The following is a 20972-nucleotide window of genomic DNA, read 5'->3' as shown; positions in this document are numbered from 1 at the left end:
AAAAGTGTAAAGAAATAAAATTTATAAATGTTTGTTCAGCTGTAGTGTATTACCTTTTACAATGTCCTCTGCACCTGCAATATTCCAAAGAGCCATGAAAAATATATTATGAGATGATGAATATATTGCAGTTTATCTGGTAGATATTTTGATGAAGTCTTGGACTGAGGGATTCAGCCAACTGGTACAAGGCTGTACCAGAAAGGACAGAATTCTTCAGTTCTTGATGTGGTATGAACTAAGGTAGAAGGGGGCAGAAATGTCCAGGTGAAGGTGCATGTTTTAGAGTCAGAGAGAAGAGAAAGATCATAAAGACAAAGGAGATGGTGTGGAAATTTAGGGGAGTACGTTATGTGAAGGAGATGGTCAATGATGAGTTGTGGACAGGAACAAACCAATTGATTAAGGAAGCTGTGAAAAATGGATCAGAGGTACAGTACTGAGGGCTGCGTGCAAAGGTTTGAGGAAGAGGAAAAAAAATTAAAATTAAAATGCCAGAGAGACTACACCCTGCTCTGAGACAAGAGATTAAGGCAAAATACAGGATATCTAAGATGTGGAAGGATGTGGTAGGAAGCTGGTGCATGCATAGTACATGGAAACAAGCAGAAGGCAACAAAGAAAGTCGGGAGCAAAGGCAAAAGTTAAACAGTGTTAGTAGAAGGGGTCAAGGGAGACAAAGGCTTCTTTTGGTACATACTAGAAAGAAAGAAGTGATAGACTGATTTAGACAGGCTGAGCAAAAACTGGAAGGAACTCATGGAAGACTGGGGAAAATAAAGTAAATGCAATGAATAAATACATTACTTTAGTCTTCACTAATTAACGTAAGTGGGGAATGTCATGCTGCATTAGAGGATAGTAATCAGATCATGGGCTGACGTGGATAAAAGGAGAGAAGTATGAGTCAGAGAGAGAGAACTGGTTTTCTTAATGGAAGGTTAATCACAAGGACCAGGTAGGTTGCCTCTCAAGATCACCTTGAACCCAGGCCAGTATGCTAGCAGTTCCCCTGATTGAGGTTTTTAATGGATTACTAGCCACTATACAAGAGGAGAAAGGGAGTAAGAAAAATCAAATGAGCTACAGGCCTGCTAGCATAACAGCAGTGACATGGAAGACATGGAGAAAGTCCAGACAGAGAGGGAGAGATTTCTGCTTTCCTACAGGGCAACAGTCTCCAGGACCACTGATATGATCTCATGGATGGAGGTTAGAAAAATCTATCAGGCAAACATGACTGTTTTATGAGTGGACTAAACAAAAACTTCATAAAGGAATATAGGTACATGTGGTTTACATGGACTTCCACCAAGAACTTTGATTCAATTTTACAAAGTAGGCTGTTTGGAAAACCAGATGGTTTAGAAATAGGATGCAAACTAAGGAAACAGATTGCTACATGATTAAATGGTATGACAGAGTGTTTTTATGAGATGGACAGTGTGAGGAACAAACAAAGTGACTAGTCATGTGCCACATACATCTCTCATGGATCCAGCACTCTTCAGTATGTTTGTTTCAGACATGTCTGAAATAAAAGAAAACATGGTATACCAGACACAAAGTTAGGGGCCATAGTGGATGAAGTGAGAAAGTCAAAGAAAGGATTTGGAAAGACTGACCAGCTAGGCTGAAAAGTTTTTTGTTGTTTTTCTTTCGGCTTTTTCCAGTTAGGGGTCGCCACAGCAGAACTCCAGTCCGCTAATGATTGGCAGTAGATTTTTTACAGGTTCCGAGGTGCCAGCTCGATGCCCAACCTTCAACGAAGGCATGCCCATTCTACGCATGTCTTTCAAATGCCACTTGACCGCGGGAGGACATGCAGACTCCACACAGAAGGCGGTCCAGCCGAGAATCGAACAGGAGAACCTCTTGCTGTGAGGCAACAACACTACCACTGCACCACCGTGGCTTTGCTCCAGCTAGGCTGAAAAGTGATAATTGAAATTCACCACAATCGCATGCAGAATACTGCACTTGCACCTAAGCAGCAAATTCTTTGAGTAACATTAGATAAGCAGAGAATGACAGATGTATTGATCACAACAGACCTGGACCATTAGAAGCAGGGTGAGGGGGCAATGGCAGCAGCCAAGAGAATGCTGGGATGTATTATCAAGGAAACAGAATCCAGAAGCAAAGTGGTAATAGTTCCACTAAACCATGCTGTGTTCAACTCACACCTTGAATACTGTGTGCAGATTTGGAGACCATACAATAAAAGAGATATCTTGTTGTTGGAAGAAGTCCAGAGGAAAACTAATAGAAGGGGACACAGTATGGGTGGGAAAAGATATATCCAGGGATTAGAAGAGATACAGCTTTTCTCACTGGAGAATCAAAGAAGCAAGGCGAGAATGATTTGGGGGCATAAGAACCCATCTGGGAGATGTGAATGGATTGACCAGAACATGAATGAGACAGGGATGAAGGGAAGGTGACAGAGCCAGGTTGTAGGGAGCACCTACTGGATCTGTAGAATAATTTTTTAGAGAAAAGAGCTGTGAACCTATGAAATGGTCTACCAGAATAGATGGTGGAAATACATAATAGTATTAAAGAAGATGTGGGAGAGCGATGGTGCAGGTGTGAAGGGAATGCAGGAAGAGAAAAGATGTAGAATGCTGAATGATCTTAAAGGGCAAAGTAGATATGCATATAGCCTTCTTCTACCATTAAATAAATCTAATGTAATGCACAGAGCACCTACATACTCTGAACATTATGTGATTTGATTAGGAAATGATGGCTTATGTTTAAATGTTTAAAAAGGGATAAATGTACTGCATATTTGGGGAACTAAAATGGTATTCCTATATCATAGAGAGGTACTGTCATTTTGCACCCAGTCTGAGAGAAAGTGTAAACAATTCAGCAAAAAACAAAAGCTAACATGAGGGAATGTTAAGGATAAACAACTGTCCCAAGTTTTTGCTATGTCTGTTGAGAGTTTTAACCCAATTATATATGCTGCTACATAAAAATGTGCAGCAGGACAGGGAGCCTAAATCAAGGCAAATCTATGTTTTCCAATACATGAAGGGCTTGTGATGTATTTGTAAATGATAATGGTAGCATACTGCTGATGCTGTCATATGACGTGTCATCATATGGTGCCCATGCAGAATTTTACATGAACTAGCAGATGGATCATATAACTGCACAGGTATAATATCTGGAATCCCAACATGTGTTCACAAAAAAACCTTCAGTTAAAAAAATGCCTTGCAATGATTTTTTTGAGTAAGAACATTTTATTGGCTTTAAAGAACAAAGACTATGGTGTAGGTAAACTGGTCCTCCAAATTAGAAATCATACAATATCACAGTCAAAGGAGGCAGCGGAACACAGCAGTAAAATTCAAGAATTTAATCCCAGAACAAACAGTAGAACAAACAGTAAGCACTTTCGCAACAGCAGCTGCTTCATCAGACCAGCTGTTTTATTTTATTGGCTTTATTTTATAGTCACATATTCACTGTTTATACAGCTAAATGTATTGCTATTTAGTGAGATGAAAGCTGTAATGCTAATGTTATCTCCAAGACTTCAAAGATGGCCGATATTGTTGAGAACATATGAGTATACATTAATTTACATACCTGGAAGGGAACATGTCAACGTTTTTTTTTTTTTTGTATCAGAGTACCTCTCCTTAAGAATACTAATATTGTTCATTCAGAATAGAAAGTGATGATATTGAATTTTTGGGATATTGTTCCAGTCACAGCTGCTCAAATTAAAACATGGACAAGTAAGAATAAAGTGATGCCCAGAAAGAAAGAATACATTATGACAGACTGCCAGTCTGTAGTGAGCTGAATTTACAGCTTTTGTATCAACAAAGATTAACATAGTGGTCTGAATGCTTGTTTTTCTGTGGGTAGTTAGAGGCATAGTTTTACCATAAACTAAACAAATGGTGTTGCCACAGTTGAGTAAGTGCTGCTCTGTTATCACTCACATGACATCACAGGTTTGGCAAAAGCTATAGGTGGTAATTGGAAATTAATTCTGACATTGAGAAAGTGGTAGATAATTATGATATGCATAGAGTGTGACAAGACCAACCAAAAGTTTGGACTGCAGGTTAGAGGCTGCCTTCCCTTCCAGAGAGTGAATGAAGACTATAAGCAAAGAAAAAGGGACAGAATAGTGCCAATTGAAATAAAAGCTCTTGGAGAGTGTTTAGTTGAGTCTAGAACAAAAGAAGTTGAAATTAAAAAAGGGATAATTCATACGACATATAAAATATTTCATGATAATTATAAGACTCTATCAGAGGAGGCAAGAGGAAATTGAGGAGAGTGGAAAGGCAATTTACAAAGGACCAATGGAAGGACATCTCTATAGCTCCCAATTATGCAAAAATGTCCAGAAGATTTAGGATTTTTGCTTGAAGTATTGGGATTGGGATTTTTATAGTCCAAGGAGACTTCACAGAAAATTTCCTTAAGTAGACAGAAAACACTAAAGGTTTGATGGGAAAGAGGGTGGCAACTGGGAATGTGTTTTAGTGAATGTAACATGCTGGAAAATTTTAGAAATTTCCTACAGAGTACAATTGTAGAAATCTTTTGAGAGCAAATCATAGGTTCATAAGTTCATAGGTAAGTACTAGGCTATCTGCCTGAGGGCATCTATAAGCCTAGCTAGAATGTGTTGGCTTTCGCCGCCCCCCTTAGATTAGTTCCCTGTGCCTCGGTCCAGCAGAGCCATTAGTTCCCTGTGCCTCTGTCCAGCAGAGCCACTCCAGTGATCCCCGGGGTACATTTTCTGTTTCCCATCCACTCATCAAGGTTTCTCTTGAAGAGTGTTACTCTTTGTACTTTGAACATTGTAACTAAGGAAATTATTCTGTTGAGCTGGGACTTAAGATTTGCATTGGCTAGACACAGCAAGGCCTTGCTAAGTTTAATGCTTTTAGCTGCAAAAAAGTAATTAATGAAAAATTGAAATCAAAATCTAAATGAGCTATAAATAAAGTTGACAAAGAATTTGTTGTGGGATGTTTAGAAATGGTAAGGAACACCTGTAGGAACAATACATGCAGAATAATGTTCAGGAGGGGTGAGGTTTAGGTGAAGAAAGGAACTGAGCTATTTATGTAATGCTGGAGTGAATGTGAATTGTTAAAATTAAAACATCTATGTATATTGCATGAAAAATGTTACTGAGGTTTGATTTCTCCACTATTAATGTATGTTTACCTCTGTCACTTTCTAAAATGGGACTGAATAAAGATATTTAGAAAAATAATGTGGAAAATGGCATGCTACTGCTCCACTATATCTAAAGGAATATCTGGAGAAATCTTTAAAAAGACTTCGTATTAATTATGCTGGCTGATTTCTTGGAATCAGGTTTCTGGCCATTGCAGTCATACTAACACAGTGGTCAGACAATCTTAGGGAAAAAAGAAAATCACCTGGTAAGGGCGAAAAAAGTCTTGTATAACTACAGTTTTGTAGTACAAATTATTTATACAAAAACAATGTGAAACTTGAAGTTTTGATGAGTTGGGATCAACCAGATAGCTTTCCAGGAAGTATCATTTATTTGATGAATGGTAGATATCTACTAATTGGAGTAATAGTAGTAATAGTAGTACTGTTTGTTACTAGACTGTTAACTGACATGATGTTAATAGGTAGAGAACTGAGATCTTCCTTGGACTTGCTTCATGTTGGTTTCACATGGAAAGCTCAATAGGTTCATAGGTTCATAGGTAGGTAGTAGGCTATCGGCCCTAGGGCCTATATAAGCCTAGCCAAAAAGGTACCCTGGCTTTCGCCACCCAAGAAAATGATTTTCCAGTGCCCCTATTGAGCAGAGCCACAGAGGTAATCCCTGGGGTGAATTTCCTATTTCCCATACAATCATGAAGATTTTTCGTGAAGAGTGTAATGAGGAACTTTGTTTGATATAGATATGTAGTTTGTTCTAGAGTATGGGAAGTTTCTGGGAGAGGAATCTATCCCTCCAGCATGTTCTGTTTATTGTGGCGACAAGGTTTAGGTCCCTAGAGCGTGTAGCTCGGAGGGATTGGGATTTATTTAAGTGGAGCATGTCCAACAGCTCTGGGTTTGACATACCTTTGTATGTTAGTCAGAGATCGCCTCTGAGTAGGAGATATTCAACGGAGTAAAGCTGGAGTTTTTTGAGATGGTCTGCATAAGGCATCTGTTTGAGGCCAGTAATCCTCTTTGAAAGGTATTTCTGTGGCCTTTCCAGTTGTTGTAGATGTCTTGTGAGGTAAATACCAAAAGGGGCATTGTACTCTATAATAGGTCTAATGAGCGATGAGTAGAGGGGAACAATGACATCTTTTTTCCTGGATGAGAAACCTTTTGTGATGAGGTGTGCCACATAGGAGGATTTCCTGACTACTTTGACGATGTGGTTATCAAAGGAGAGACTACTGTCCACCTGTGTCCCTAGGTCTCTTATCACACTTTCATTGTTAAGTAAACTACCACCTATGTGGTAGCTCATGGGTACAGAGTTTTTACCAAAGGGGGTGACAATGCACTTTTTGGCACTGAGCTTGAAGCCATGGCTTTGACACCAGGCACCTGTCTCAGTGAGGCCCTTTTGTAGGATGTTTTGATTATGGCTCCTAGTTTGCAGTCATCTGCAAACTTCATTAGCCAAAGACCTTCTGGGTTAGCCTGTACTTCAGAAAAGTAGATCCCAGACAGGAGAGGACCCAGGACTGAACCCTCTGGTACTCCACTTGTTACTGGTTTGAAGTCGAATTTGGAGTATGCTACTTTCACAGTGTGGGTTCTGTCAGTGAGCCAGTTGGCTATCCATCTTGTGACATAGGGATTTATACCTAGTTTAGTGAGTTTATCTATAATTCCAGATGGTGTCAAAAGTCTTGGCGAGATCTAGATAGGCTGTGTGAACCACCTTACCCTCGTCTATGGCTTTGGTGACTGCTTCAAAGAAGTCTATCAGGTTTAAGAGACATAATCTGCCTTTTACAAACCCAAACTGGGTGGGGTCCAGAGTTTGGAGATTACCAATATCTTTGTTTATAAGTTCTATGATGATACGTTCCATGGCCTTGCAGACCAGGCTTGTTAGGCTAATGGGGCAGTAGTTCATGGGGTCTGTGGTGGCTCCCCTTTGTGGAGTGGGATAACCGTTGCTGAGTGCCATTCAGTGGGTACAAAGCCTGAGGTGAGGCTATGATTGAACATGGTGCTTAGGTGGGGTGCCAGTTCATTCTGTAGTTTGTGTAGAACGCAGCCTGGGATGTTGTCAAGTCCCATGGATGCTGTGTTCTTGACTTTGGAGAGTGTGGTTTTTACCTGTGCAGCCGTGATTACAGGATATTTGCATTCTTCCGGTGTAGAGATGAGCCCTTTAGGGGGTGAGAGGAGGGTAAAGTTAGCACTGAACCTATCTGCCAGGATGTTGGCAATATCAGTTGCTTCTGTATGTTTAGTGCCACTGTGCTGTAACTCAGAGCAGATCTGAGTGTTGCCATTGAGATTCTTGACATAGCTATAGAATGCTTTGTGGTTGTCTTTATAATCAGTGGCAGTTTTGTTTTCATAACTAGCTTTGGAGGGTTTTATGAGGGATCTCAGCTTCTTACTGAGGCTGACCAGGGAGTTCCTCCAATCATGGGATTTTACTCTTTTTTTGCAACAGTTTCTTTCTTCTTTTGTAGAGTCTGTTTATGTCAGGGGACCGCCAGATTGGCTTCCTTTTTTTTTGGAGGATAGCATTTTGGTTCTGTTTGGGATAGCACGATCCATGCACTCGTGTAAGTGCTTATAAAGTGCATTTGTGTAGGATTCAGCAGTCGCACCTCTATTGTCAATATAGAACAAATTATGTAGCTGAATTGACATAATGCAATACAATTACTTAGTTTTGAGACATAAGAAATTTTCAACCAGTTAAGAAAAATGATATCTGGCACAATAAAGACATGATTGGACATGCTTCAAATACTGCAGAAATAGGCAATCATGTGAAAAGAGAGAAGGATTTCTTAATGATAAGTGTATGTTAGATGATCTTTATCCCTCCCCATAAAGGCTTAAAAAGTAAAAAGTCATGGGCATTTAGAATCCAAGTAGCTAAAACACTGGTATGTCTTTATGGGACCATTTGCATATATTCCATGGGCCTCTAGTATAGGAGGTTTAATGCATTACACACTGAAGAATATAGCTTGTTTAAGTCATTCTTGTACTTTTTACAGAATAGTTTGTATGATTTTTTACACTTTGTTTTGAATCTTAGCTACTATTACTTAGTAATCAAATAACATGTTTCTCCTATTACTTCACAACTCTCTTCCCGTGTACCACCCTTCAGCACCTTTAAGCAGCTAGTGCTTATAATCCATGTTTTTTAAACTGATTTGTTTATTTTCTGTCTAGTCCAGATATCAATATCTCTGTATTATGTTATACTATATGTTTTCATGACTATTTGTTTCTTAAGTAATTTTGTTAATTGCATTTTTTTTGTTAATATTTGTGTTCATGACAACTTGTTTTCTTAACTAATTGTTACTGTACTGGAGCTTTTCTCCCCATGTCTCCGCTGATAATGGGCTACTTGCCCAGTCAGACACTACCTGGTTAACAAATGTAAATAAATAAATAAATACATAAGTAAATGTTTATCATTTCAAGCTATCTCTTATGATAATTTATTTTGTTTTCTAGTTTATTTTCATGGTGTTTACCTATTTATTTTTTCAATATTGAGGTTAAGCTTGTTTTTCAATAAAGCACAAGCCAAAATTTCACTCTAAAATGCAGTGTTAGGATCAGTTTGAAGTAAAGAAGACTTCTAAGTTTACTGTAGACCTTTGGACAAGGGAGAATATAGACAGACCATGAATCATGAAAAAGCAATATAAGGCCATATGTTAAAACTCTGCTTTTAAGACATGGACAGATACAAATTCCAACAGAATTTTACTCTAAAGCTCCATCATGAAATGTGTTCTGTAAGGAGAGATAATAAGTGGCAGATACTCGAACAGCAGGCAGATAGCATGCATGGGATTTTTTAATATCTTATGCCTTTCTAAAATTCATAAGAACATTCACTCTCCACTCAGAAGGCCTATCAACTTAAGGCAGAGTTCATTAAGTGAGGCAATTTTTTTTTATTCAATTTTTTTAGCTTCCAATAAACAAGTAAGATATAATCAAATGCAGTATAAATATGTTACAAATGATATAATGAATTCTTATGAAGAACAAACAAAATGGACTATATACAGTATTTACAAAGGTCTGAAAACAGAATGTTGAAAGTAAAGCTCCAAAAGTTTCCCATTTTTCATTATCATTTTCAGTCACTATTAATAGGATTCTTCTGATACAAATCATTAAGAGAAATCACTTTAATCAAAGGATTATTGATGAATAAGTTAGGGTGAATTCTTAGTTCTTTGACTTTAGTCTCTCTCTGAATACTGTTTCCTTTAAGAACAAAAGAAAGTCTTCAAATTTTGGAGGAGTAGATATTTTCCATTTCTTGGTACTGCATTTCCTTGCTACTGCAAGGATGGGCCAAAGATGAGTATTGTTAACATTTATCAGATCATTTTTATCATTTCCATTAAATTATATTAAAAACTTTGATAAAGAAAAAATTATCAGAAAATAAAGATTATAGAAATTATTTTATCTTAGCCCAGAATAAACTCTAGGATGAACATTCACGGTGTATATGAATCCAATCTGTTTTGCATCCTTGTAAACACCTACAACACAAAAGGGTACTGTTTCCATTCATTTTAGCAATTCTATCTGGGGTTAAAAAAGCTCTGTGCAAAAATTCCCTAATAAAATATGCCAGTATTGAGACCAAGAATATGATAACAATTGAGATTTATTATGAGAAGTACACTGAGATGCATTACCTAGAGTAACATGATTCTAAAATTTTAGATTTAAATGTACTGTATAGTCAATAAATATTTTATAAAGTTTTGAAGTTAAATTATCAGTTTTTTGCTATTATATGCAGTTTCATAGATTAAATAAAAAAAGTTTAGGTACTTCTTTAAAATGTAAATTGGAGATGGATATACATAGTTCATTTGCATGAGTTTTAAGATTATGTAACAATAACCAGTCTTGAAAGTTTCAATTAAATTCCAAAATACTTTGTTGAATATCTTTAGGTTTTAAATCTTTAATACAAAGGTACCAGCAGACAAACCCCTTGGTCTCCCAAAATACCAGTGTATGTGTGACGATGTCAGGTATTGCCAGCTATGCCAGGAAAAATAGGGTAATGGATGTGTAACATATGCCAACACAGCTAGCTGGAATTTTGTAAAGAATTATGTGATTTGTCTATCAAACTGATTTGTACAGATGCATGTGTTGAAAAATGTATTTGTAAAGCTACTTGTGTTAAAAATGTACCAACAGTGTGCCCTGATAGACAGAATATATATATATATATATATATATATATATATATATATATATATATATATATATATTATTGTAACTGTTTAAATGCATATGTTTTAAATGAGACTACTGGAAGAGAAAAGAAGAGGTTAATTTCAAACTTTGAGAATCATTTGAAATTAAATTACCTGGCTTAGGCCATAAAGATTGTATCTTACAGTTCTCAATGCAGCCAGAGAGAAAAAATCTGTACTAGGAAGCTTCCTGCATTGTCATTGGGGTGATGTAATGCTACTCTTGAAGAAAAGTGGAGGTTTGAAATTGTTTTATGACTTCCAGGAGCTGCAGCAGATCTTAGCAAGGCTCTGTGTGTGCATTATTGACACATGTGTGATAAATCCTGACAGCTTCTAGCCAAGGGGGAAGCATGAGAACCAAAAGTCAGATGACCAGATATATATGATGTAATTCTGTAATCTAGGATAAAAATGATACTTCCATACTAGATGAGACTGAAGTCTCATGGTACTCTGTTCTTGGAACCTGACATAAAGGGCCCCTCACCTACTTCATCTTGCCTTGCTCTAGTAAGTGACCAGGGGATAGTAACTCTTTAGATCAGCCAGGAAAATATAGCAAGACTAGTTAAGTACTGTTTTTCTGCATCTGTGTGAATCTAGTCATCTGTGTTATTTTAATATTTCCTGTAATTAAAACTCTCGTGTTTATTATAAATAGATATTTAGTATTTCCATGTTATTTTATTATCTATTATTAAATATATTTAAACTTTTCATTGCAGCTCATCTTTTAGAGAGTATGTTAATCTCTGAGAATACTTATATATATATATATATATATATATATATATATATATATATATATATGTGTGTGTGTGTGTGTGTGTATGGTGACAGCTCTGGCTGCTCCAAAGCCTTGCTGTTGGTCAAACTACCATTTGTATTAATATTAATTTCACTCAGTATAATTGGGTACCCTGGCAATAGCCTTAGAGTAGCTGGCTTTGGGGTGTCTGGTGGCAGTGTAACTGCTTTACAGTCTGGGCAGAAGGGTGCATAGCTAGTACATCTGTGCAGTCTTTCCCAGGGGTGTGTGTGTGTGTGTGTGTGTGTGTGTGTGTGTGTGTGTATGTGTGTATGAAAATCAAATCTCAAAGTGTGTGTGTGTGTGTGTGTGTCAGCTGTTGGAGCAGGGACACAAAGCACTGGGTGCACAGAGAGGGTGCTGGATGACTTGGCTTGGCTGCTTGGCTGAGGACTCAACCCTCCACCTGTGTCAATGGTGAGTCTTATTGGAGATCTGAAGAGATAGATAGAGAGAGAGAGAGAGAGAGAGAGAGAGAGAGAGAGAGAGGACCCAGAGAGGACCCAGCCCCCAGACCGACTATGTTCCCTGTCTGCTCTTAAGGGAAATTGTGCTTGATGCAGAAAGCTGCATCTGGAAATACTTTTTGTTCCAAGTGAATGTCCCTCTCCAGTGCCAGTTGTGAGGATTCAGGATCCTTGATTACTGACCCATTGTGGGTACATCACAGTATGATTATTAATTTTACTTATACTTTTTTTGTAATACTGAAAGGAATAAGAGACTTAAGCCATATTTTCACATAAGTATTAGAAAAAATCATATTTTTTAAAAGATTTTAGTGTAAGATTTACGTATTCTGAATCCATGTGATAAAATATTTTATATTGTATTAGATTACAAAGATAACGCCAAAATAAATTATTTGAATTAGTTGGAATATATTTACACAAAATATTATTCTTTTTATCAAGGATAGTTAAATGTAAGGTTTTCCAGTTTGAATTACAGTTAGGATCAATCCAATTTAGTAGAATTTTAAATACTGAAGCTTTTACATAAGTATTTATATCTGGAAAATGAACCCCCCTAGATTACAAGATCTTATGTGATGTGAAAGAGCTATTCTAGATTTGTGAGTGAACCAAAGGAAATTTAAGAGGAGATTATTTATTTCCCCAATGTGTTGTTTATTTGGAAAAAGAAACAAGGCTTGAGTTTTGTATAATATTTTGGTAAAAATAATTATTTTTATTAATTAAAGTCTATCCTCAAATGAAATGATACGTTTATTCCATTTAGAAATACGATTTTTTATTATATCTATGATATTATCATAATTAACAGTTCTTATTTAATCTATGGAAGATAATAATTTGATGCCTTGATATTGAAATGAGGTAACATGTGAGCCAATGATGTGATTTATATAAGTAGAAGATTTCTCTTTATTTATTACTATAAATTTATATTTAGTTTGATTAAAATAAAGTCCAGAAATAGACTGAAAAGTTTCTATTGTAGACTCAAGTTCAAAAAGTGTTTTTTCTGAATTGGATGGTGCTAATAAAACATCATCAGCAAATAGTACAATTTTAGAGGAATAAGTATTAGAAATTTTTGTACCTTTAATGTTTTGGTTTTGTCTAATTAAATTGGAAAGAACTTCAGTTGCTAACACGAATAAGATTGGAGAAAGAGGACAACCTTGTTTGGTTCCTTTTGTCAAAGAAATATATTCAGAAATAAAATTACCTATCTTTACATACACTAGATTGTTTTTGTAAATATTCTTTAAAGTGAAATAAAATTTAAGGGAAAATCAAAAAATTTTTAAGGTTTTAAAAAGTAATTCCAGTTTAGAGAATGAAAAGCTTTTTTCAATATCAAGACTAATAGGACTCTTTATTCTTCATATTTAGAAAATCTATAAGAGTTAAAATGCATCTAATATTATCATGTGTCCCTCTTTGATATGTAAAACGTTTGATCTAAATTAATTACTTGTGCTATGGTTTCTTTTATTCTGTCATTAACGATGGACATCATTATTCAGAAGTGAAATGGGCCTATAAGATGAACAAATTTGTGAATTTTTGTTATATTTTAATGTCAGTGTTATTAGAGAGTATTTCCATGAGGGGAATAATTTCTTTAGATTAAATTTCAGTAAGTGTTTTGTGAAAGAAGGATAGGATATGAGAAGGAAAAAAGTTTATATATTTCTGATATTATCCCATCTATTTCCGGAGCTTTATTTCCTCAATATCAGTGGTATTTTTTTTTTCTTTCATCCCTAATCTCTAAGCTATTACTGAAATTTGATTGAATCTTGACTCTTCTGCAAAGATTATGCATATGTTTAGGAGACAGTGAATAAGAGTTCAGCTTTAATCTTTCTAACTCTAGGTTTGTTTTATGGATTAAAATATCAAAATATTTTTATTTAAAGTTTCTATATCTTGTATATTAACATTATTATTTTTAATGTCTTTAGATTTGGCTACAAGAAGTTGGTATTGAATGTTTTGAAGTTATGTGTCCCACTCTTTAATTTTATTTTTATACCAAGTTAAAACATTTCCAAAAATATAGGCTTTTAATGAATCCCAAATCATAACAATATCTATGTCTGTTGTATTATTCATTTCAAGAAATAAATTCAATTCTGAAATCATCCAAGATTTAAATTCCTTATATAAGTGGGCATTTTAGTTGTTAGGGATAGTCTTTTAGAATTAGCCTGAAAATTTAGTATGAGAGCATCTTGATAAGAAATAGGACAGGGAGTTATAGTAAAATGTGATGTTCTGGAGATTAAGTCATGTGAGATTAGTATTCAATCTATTCTGGTCTGTGTGCCATACCTGTAGTCCTGATGAGAGAATAGTAATGAACTAGAATCTTTCTTTTAAAAATATCCTTTAAATTAAGAGATTCTATTCATTTTCTTAATACTTTAGCTGTAGAGGTTCATTTTAATTTCCTTTTGTTACTGGTATCAGAGTCTTTTAGTATGCAGTTACAATCCCCACCTAAAATTAAACTACCTTTATATTTATCAAGTATTATATCTAAATGTCTCTTAGCAAGATTTGGACCCAAACCCAGAAACCAATAAAGATTAACTAAAGTGCATAATCTGTTATTAAATTTAAACATTATTACAGTTAAAAGACATTTTTGATCTTTATAGTTATATATAATTTGGGGAAGAATTGTGGTATTTTTCCATAAAATCATGACATCTCTTTTCTTTTATTTAAAATTCAGTTGAGCTAGAATTGTAAATTTCCCTGGATCCCAAATTTTGTTTTCTGTATGTTTGATGTAAGTCTGTTGGAGTTAAACTATTTAAGCTTTATTTATAGTCAAACAGTCTATTATGCTTGCTCTTTTGCTTGGATTATTCAAGCCATTAACATTCAAAGATAATATAAATATATTAATTTATGTGATTAATACTTGTTTATATAGTTGTATTACAACTAGAGGTAGAATGCAATAAGACATTGCATATAGTAGTGATAGTGATACTCTTATGTTTTTGGAGCAATAGTTTGGAAAAAAAAAATCAGGCCATAAAGAAATTAAAGAAATTAAAAATTAAAATATATGATACAATTGTAAGTAATGTGAATTAGCAGCAAATATGCAATTTTCACAATTCCTAGTTTAGTAGCTAAACACACCAGCTATTAGACTATCCAACACTACCCTACCAGACAACATATATTGACTAAAAGAGCTCTGTAGCAATATATACAAATGATAGAGACATTGTATAATTAAAAAAGTATGTATAAGATTGATTATATTTAAATAATAGAGAAATAGATATGTTTATATGCATTAAAACATAAATATAGCAAGTTGTTAGAATCCTAGAAAAATGCACACCTCATCTTGCTTGTTTTTCCTTTACTTTTTGGTTACTTCTTTTTTTCCCCCTCCTCTCTTTTTCCCTAGATTTCTCACAGTCCAAATGCTTTCAAGTAAGCTTTTGATCTTTCCAAAAACAATTTCTTTATTTGTTTAAATGAGATATGTTATACTTAATAAACATGTCATTAAATGTTATTATAGCTGTTAGAGCTATGTACTTATTCGTAAATGAAATGTATAGATGTAATGTATGATTTCATATAAGTACAACATTTTATTTCAGTAAAGTATTAATATTTTAAAACAACTAATTAATAATATTAATTCAGTACTTAATAAATAATATCCTCCTATATTGTTTTACAACAAAAAGTGTATAAAGTGTCATCTGGTATGCTGCAAATCACTCTTTCTAAGAGATAAACCATTGAAGCAGATGATGCCACCCCAAGTGTATTTTATATTCTAAAACATCAAACGTATACATTTTGCAGTAGTTTTCCAATATAGTATTCTTATCCCTCTTATTAATATAGTATTTGTAACTTAATTAGTATAACATGAAACATCTTTATTTCAAAAGAAGGCAGATTTAAATAATACAGATCAAATATATCTTGTTTTGTCTTTTTTCTTATTGATAGCACTGAATTATTACACTTGTGAAAGGAGGAAAGCATGATCTAATTGTCATATACTGATGAGTCAGCTCAATTCATCATATAGCCACTGGGAACCACTGTGCATACATCCATCTATTTAACTTTAAACTAGCTGTCTCTTCTCTCCTTTATTCTACATTTCTCCTCCCCCTCTCTAAATGTATCTTATCCAAACTCTTTTCCATGCCATTTTGTACACATCACACTACTTGCTATTTTAAAGAAAATCATGGAGAAAACAAAACCACTGTTGACGCACTTATCTAAATGCATGTACCCATGTAAAAAAATAAAGAAACTGCCATCAAGCAAGCTCATACACCAATGGATACAAAAAAAAAAAAAAAACAGTTCATACCAGTATGTCAATATTAATTTCAGTTAAGAAATATGTGTAAGATTATTTCATAATTGTCTTCTTTATTTAAAAACATAATTCAAAAACCAGCAGAATATGCTAGGGAAGTAAACAGTTAGTGTAAAGGTGACTTCCTATTCACAAATCCAGACTCACATTAGCCCAATGGAATAAAAATGATGTTGAAGATGAGAAGAAAAGCAACAAAGACAGTAAAGTAGTCTTGTGGTAAGCAGCATGAGATGAGTAAATAATATGTTAAAGGCCTAGATATAGTCACTCATGCCAGTTTATCAACAGTATAAAAAGTGAATGAAAGCTCATATATTTTGTCAGGAAAGGTGACTCCAAAGCATGTAACACACCAATAATTCCCTTCTAAAACTTCCTATAAGTGACACATTCAATGCTTATAAAAATTACAATGTTTAAGACTAAATAACAATCAACCATGAAGTATCACATTTTTCCTATGTAGGCATAAAAACAAGTCCAAATAAAGTGAGAGAGAAAAAAACAAAAATAACTCTATATGTTCACAAGCCAGACTGATCTTTGGATAGATCAGATTTCATGACATGTTATTTAAAGTTTATAGTTAAAATGTTATTTACTGAAAACCCATATATTTATTTAAATTATGAATTGTAAAGTTCATACCTTATTTAATAGGAATTACATGAATATGTTACCATCACTAAGTGTCTCAGTCTTAAAATACCATATACTCTGAGATATCAGGAAAGAAAATAAACAAAAGAAGCACATGTTTAGATAGACTGAGGGTTTAAACAAGAAGAACAATTATTTCATGTTAGTAGGCTTTAAAGTTTTGATAGATTAAGTTGAAATAATGTCAGTTTTTTTTCTTCATATCAGTCCACAATTGTTTTTCAGAAGTTCTTTTCAAGGAAGGAGAGGACCAATCCATGCCATAACCTAGCAGGTTTTGTTTTTAACAAATGTAAAGGCTTCTTCCAGGTTGTTAAAGATTCTTGTTTAATTAGTTAATTATATTTTTATTTTAGCTGGAAACAGGATCTGGGATTTTAGACAATTTTGTCTTATAGCTTTTACGAGAAGCTAACAGTTATTTCTCTGTTCTATTGTTTCTGAAGAGTAATCATTATTAAATCTGATAAGATTTTGTTTATATTTCAATGGTGCTTTCCTCCATGCAGTTTTAAGTATAAATTCTTTATTTTTATAAGATAAACGTTTTACAGTAATGTACCTCTGTGGAGAAGTTGAGGATGAAGGAATCGGTTTGCCTATGGCTCTATGAGTTCTTTCAATATTATGTGAAAATCCTTCCTGAAAGTTTAATATTTCAGGAATCCAAGAGTTTAGAAAGGAAATTAAATCCTCACCTTCTGTTTTTTTTTCAAGAAGTCCAAAAATTCTTATGTTGCATCTCCTTTCTCTGTTTTCCAGATCATCTATTTTGTTTAAGAGCCAAGTGTTTTGTTTTAATAAAAAAATCAGTTTGTATTTCTTCATCTTTCAGTCTGCCATCAATGTAATTTAGAACATTCTCCATTTCAGATATTTTTGCTTGCTGTTGTTGTAGCATTTCTTTAAAAACATCAGTTTGTTTGAGGCAATTTTCTTTTAAGTTTTCTAGGTTATCATGAAATCCATCCATTTTCAGAGGTAATTCTTGTAGAGTTGATGTTATTTGTTGTAAATCCTTTTTCAAAGAAATTTCAGCCTGGAAGTGCTTAGATTTATTCATTTTCATTCAGGAATTCTGCCCCCAAATAAACTTGACAGGAAAAAACTAGGTAAATACTTATAAAACTATGTAAAATACTTTCAATAAGTAAATTATTTTCCTGTATTTTAATGCAATTATGAGAGCTCTAAAAAGATGCTGCTTTCACTTGGCAATCTTGGCTCTGCCCAAGTGAGGCAGGTTTGAATCTATGTGCAAATAAATTCACTCCATAAATGCATGCCATATATAAAGATAAATGAAGCAAACAAATCAAACATTGACCTAAATGTGTACAACTTCCAGCTAATTTTTATAAGTCATATGTGTTCATTGAGTCTAGCATGGGTATTGAATCAGGCAATAATTTTATGTAATGGCATGGGGGCATCCCTGCCCTCCCATGAACCACCCGCCCTTCTACAATTAAGATTTTCTTCAACTTTCTGTCTTCATGATGAGTGCTGCATATCCATTATCATCTAATATATTCACAGATTTGAAAGATGTGTAGATTTTTGCAAGAGATGAATTTCTTTATAAAGAAAATCACTTTCATTCTCACATTTATTGATGCAGGATGGGCAAGGGCCATGCCTTTAATAGAGATCTCTATTACATCAGCAAATACGGTGACTTTGTTTACTGAAAAAATAAAACTGTGACTGTGAATCTGAAGAACTTTATATAATAGCTAGAAGGGGTAAGTTACCTTTATAGAGAAGGAATACATTTTACAGTTTAGCATTATATTATTTTACAACATACTCCTAGACCTGCTTTTGGTGTATATACTATGCAACATATCATAACACATATCATAACATATTTGCTTCTTAAGTGAATCTTGTGGGGCTTTTCTCTCCAGGCCTTTGCTGAAAAGGGATCTGACCCAGGCAGACTTTTCCAGCAAACAAATGCCAATAAATACATTATACTAAGTTAGCAGTGTGGAATCAGAAATGATTTGTATACTAAGTTAGCAGTGTGGAATCAGAAATGATTTGTAAATCTAGGCTTATTTCCTAATGGTGCACACAATGAGATCAGCTTCCAGTAACCACTCAGAATGCCATTATTTATGATATTAATGTACAAAATTAGTTGTGTCTACATCCATTTTCATTTTATGCATGGTATGTGTTAGAAGCAGACATTAAAAGTGCAGAGTTATAAGGATAGCAATTACTACAGGTGATCAAGACAGCAAATGGTTGGATCACAAAGTATCATACTCTAGTGATTATGACACCAGTAATCACACTAGAAGAGGAAAACTATGCATTAGGAACTGAATTAATGGGCAGCATACCCCTCAACCTCTTAGCACAAGAAATCTGGACAAAGACAAAATAAATGGGAACAAAGGCCCAAAAGATAGGGATAGAGTTTAAATACTGCTCTTAAAAACTTAGAAAGTTGCTAGAATACCAGATTTTCTGTTAGAGTGCATTTTCTGAAGGATATGAAGTCTGAAACTCAAATATCACTCTTTATTTAGAAAATTCAGTCCTTAGCAATTTGCCAGAAATCCACAAACTTTATGAAGAGCAAACCAAAAGTATGAGGCAAAAGCTTGGAGAGCTAAGAGGTATGCTAGACAGTGATGTGGTTAAGGATAAGGTTAAGATTAGTATAGGGTTAGGTCTGTGTGAAGTAATATTGTTATATAGTTAGTTTAGCTGCAGGATTATGTAACAGTGAGGTAAAGAAGTGTTACCCTTTCTTCACTATTGTGAGATCATGAGATAGTGATATTTAGAGATTTTTATTTTATTTTATTTATTTTATTACATTTGTTAACCGGGAAAGTCCGACTGAGCCAGGAGCCCATTTTCAGTGGAGGCCTGGGGAGAAAAGCTCCCCAAAACAGTACAATATATATTACACAACACAGCATTAGTTCACTGTACAGTACTTCTAATACATTTAAAAAACAATTCATGCTTACAATAACATAAGAGAGTGTAGGCAAAAAATGATGTTACACAAAGTGACATTGTTTGACTAGAAATTAGAGATTCAACCTTTAAACAATTTCATGCAACAGAGTTGACATAGTAGCAAGGAGGGATTAATACAAAAAATTAGTTAGAGTCGGGAAATCAAGGGGAGATTGTAGTAATAATGTTGAGTAAATACTAGTATGGGTAGGCAGTAGAGGGAGTTGGATAGGTGGATTAGCCTGAGGTAAGGCAGGAGCAGAGCCAATGATTAGTTAGGTAGTTTATTAGTTGTTGTTTGAAATCATGATGGTGTGGGTTTTTAGTAATTTCAGGAGGGAGACTATTCCATAGTTTGGTAATTTTGTTAGAAGAGAGACAGTCCCCATGATAGTTACGGGATTGGGTGACTTTTAGTGTAAGTTTATTGGATGATCTAAGGGTCCTGGGGATAAGATTAGGTTGGATGAGATTGGAGAGGGCACAGCAGTTAGAGGGAAGGTGAATTATTTTGTGGTCCATCGATAGTTGGTTGAGAGCCAGAAGGTCAGGGAGTTCAAGCCATTTTAGTTGAGAGACCACAGTACAGTGGTTACTCTTCTGTAGGGCATTCAAAGCAAACTTTGCAATTTTGTGATAGCAGGATTCAAGATTATTTAGGACTGATTTGTGAGGGTTGGTGAGTATGTGAGATCCGTAAAGGAGGGAAGAAAGTAAGTGAGAACGGGCAGTGGAAAGCTTGGCACTAAAGTATAGGTATGGTTTGGCCCTATATAAGGTGCTGAGCTTGATGTACACTTTTTTGATTGTTAAGGAGATGTGTTTTTCAAAAGTTAGATTCTCATCAATAGTGATCCCTAGGAGTTTGGAATGAGTTGTTGGTTCAATCGTGGTACATTTTGAGGAGTGACTTGATACAGGGGCAAGACAAGGTTTAGATTTTTTGTTTTTGAAGATTATTAGTTTGGTTTTGTTTGGGCTGAGAATTAGTTGATTTTCTGATAGGTATTTTTCTATGCTATGGAAGGCTGATTTAATTTTTATTTGAAGTTCTTGAGGTGTTGGGATGGAGCAAATAAGGATAGCATTATCTGCATATTGGATAGTTGTGGCTAGTTTAGTTGCTGTGCTGATGTCGTTTGTGAAAAGGATGAAGAGGAGAGGGCCTAGTA

The 20972-nt window shown here is 34.7% G+C and overlaps 1 protein-coding gene across 4 annotated transcripts in view; it reads right to left on the bottom strand.

The window, feature by feature from the left end:
- TXLNB (taxilin beta) overlaps positions 1-20972 on the bottom strand; it is a 336040-nt gene that overhangs the window by 64682 nt on the left and 250386 nt on the right. The window lies entirely within an intron of this gene.

The sequence above is a fragment of the Protopterus annectens genome, chromosome 1.part0, assembly GCF_019279795.1.
Source record: "Protopterus annectens isolate FY-2018-M chromosome 1.part0, PAN1.0, whole genome shotgun sequence".
Taxonomy (NCBI): Eukaryota; Metazoa; Chordata; order Ceratodontiformes; family Protopteridae; genus Protopterus; species Protopterus annectens.
The sequence above is the reverse complement of the archived record's forward strand: the minus strand, read 5'-3'. Positions and strand labels throughout refer to the sequence as shown.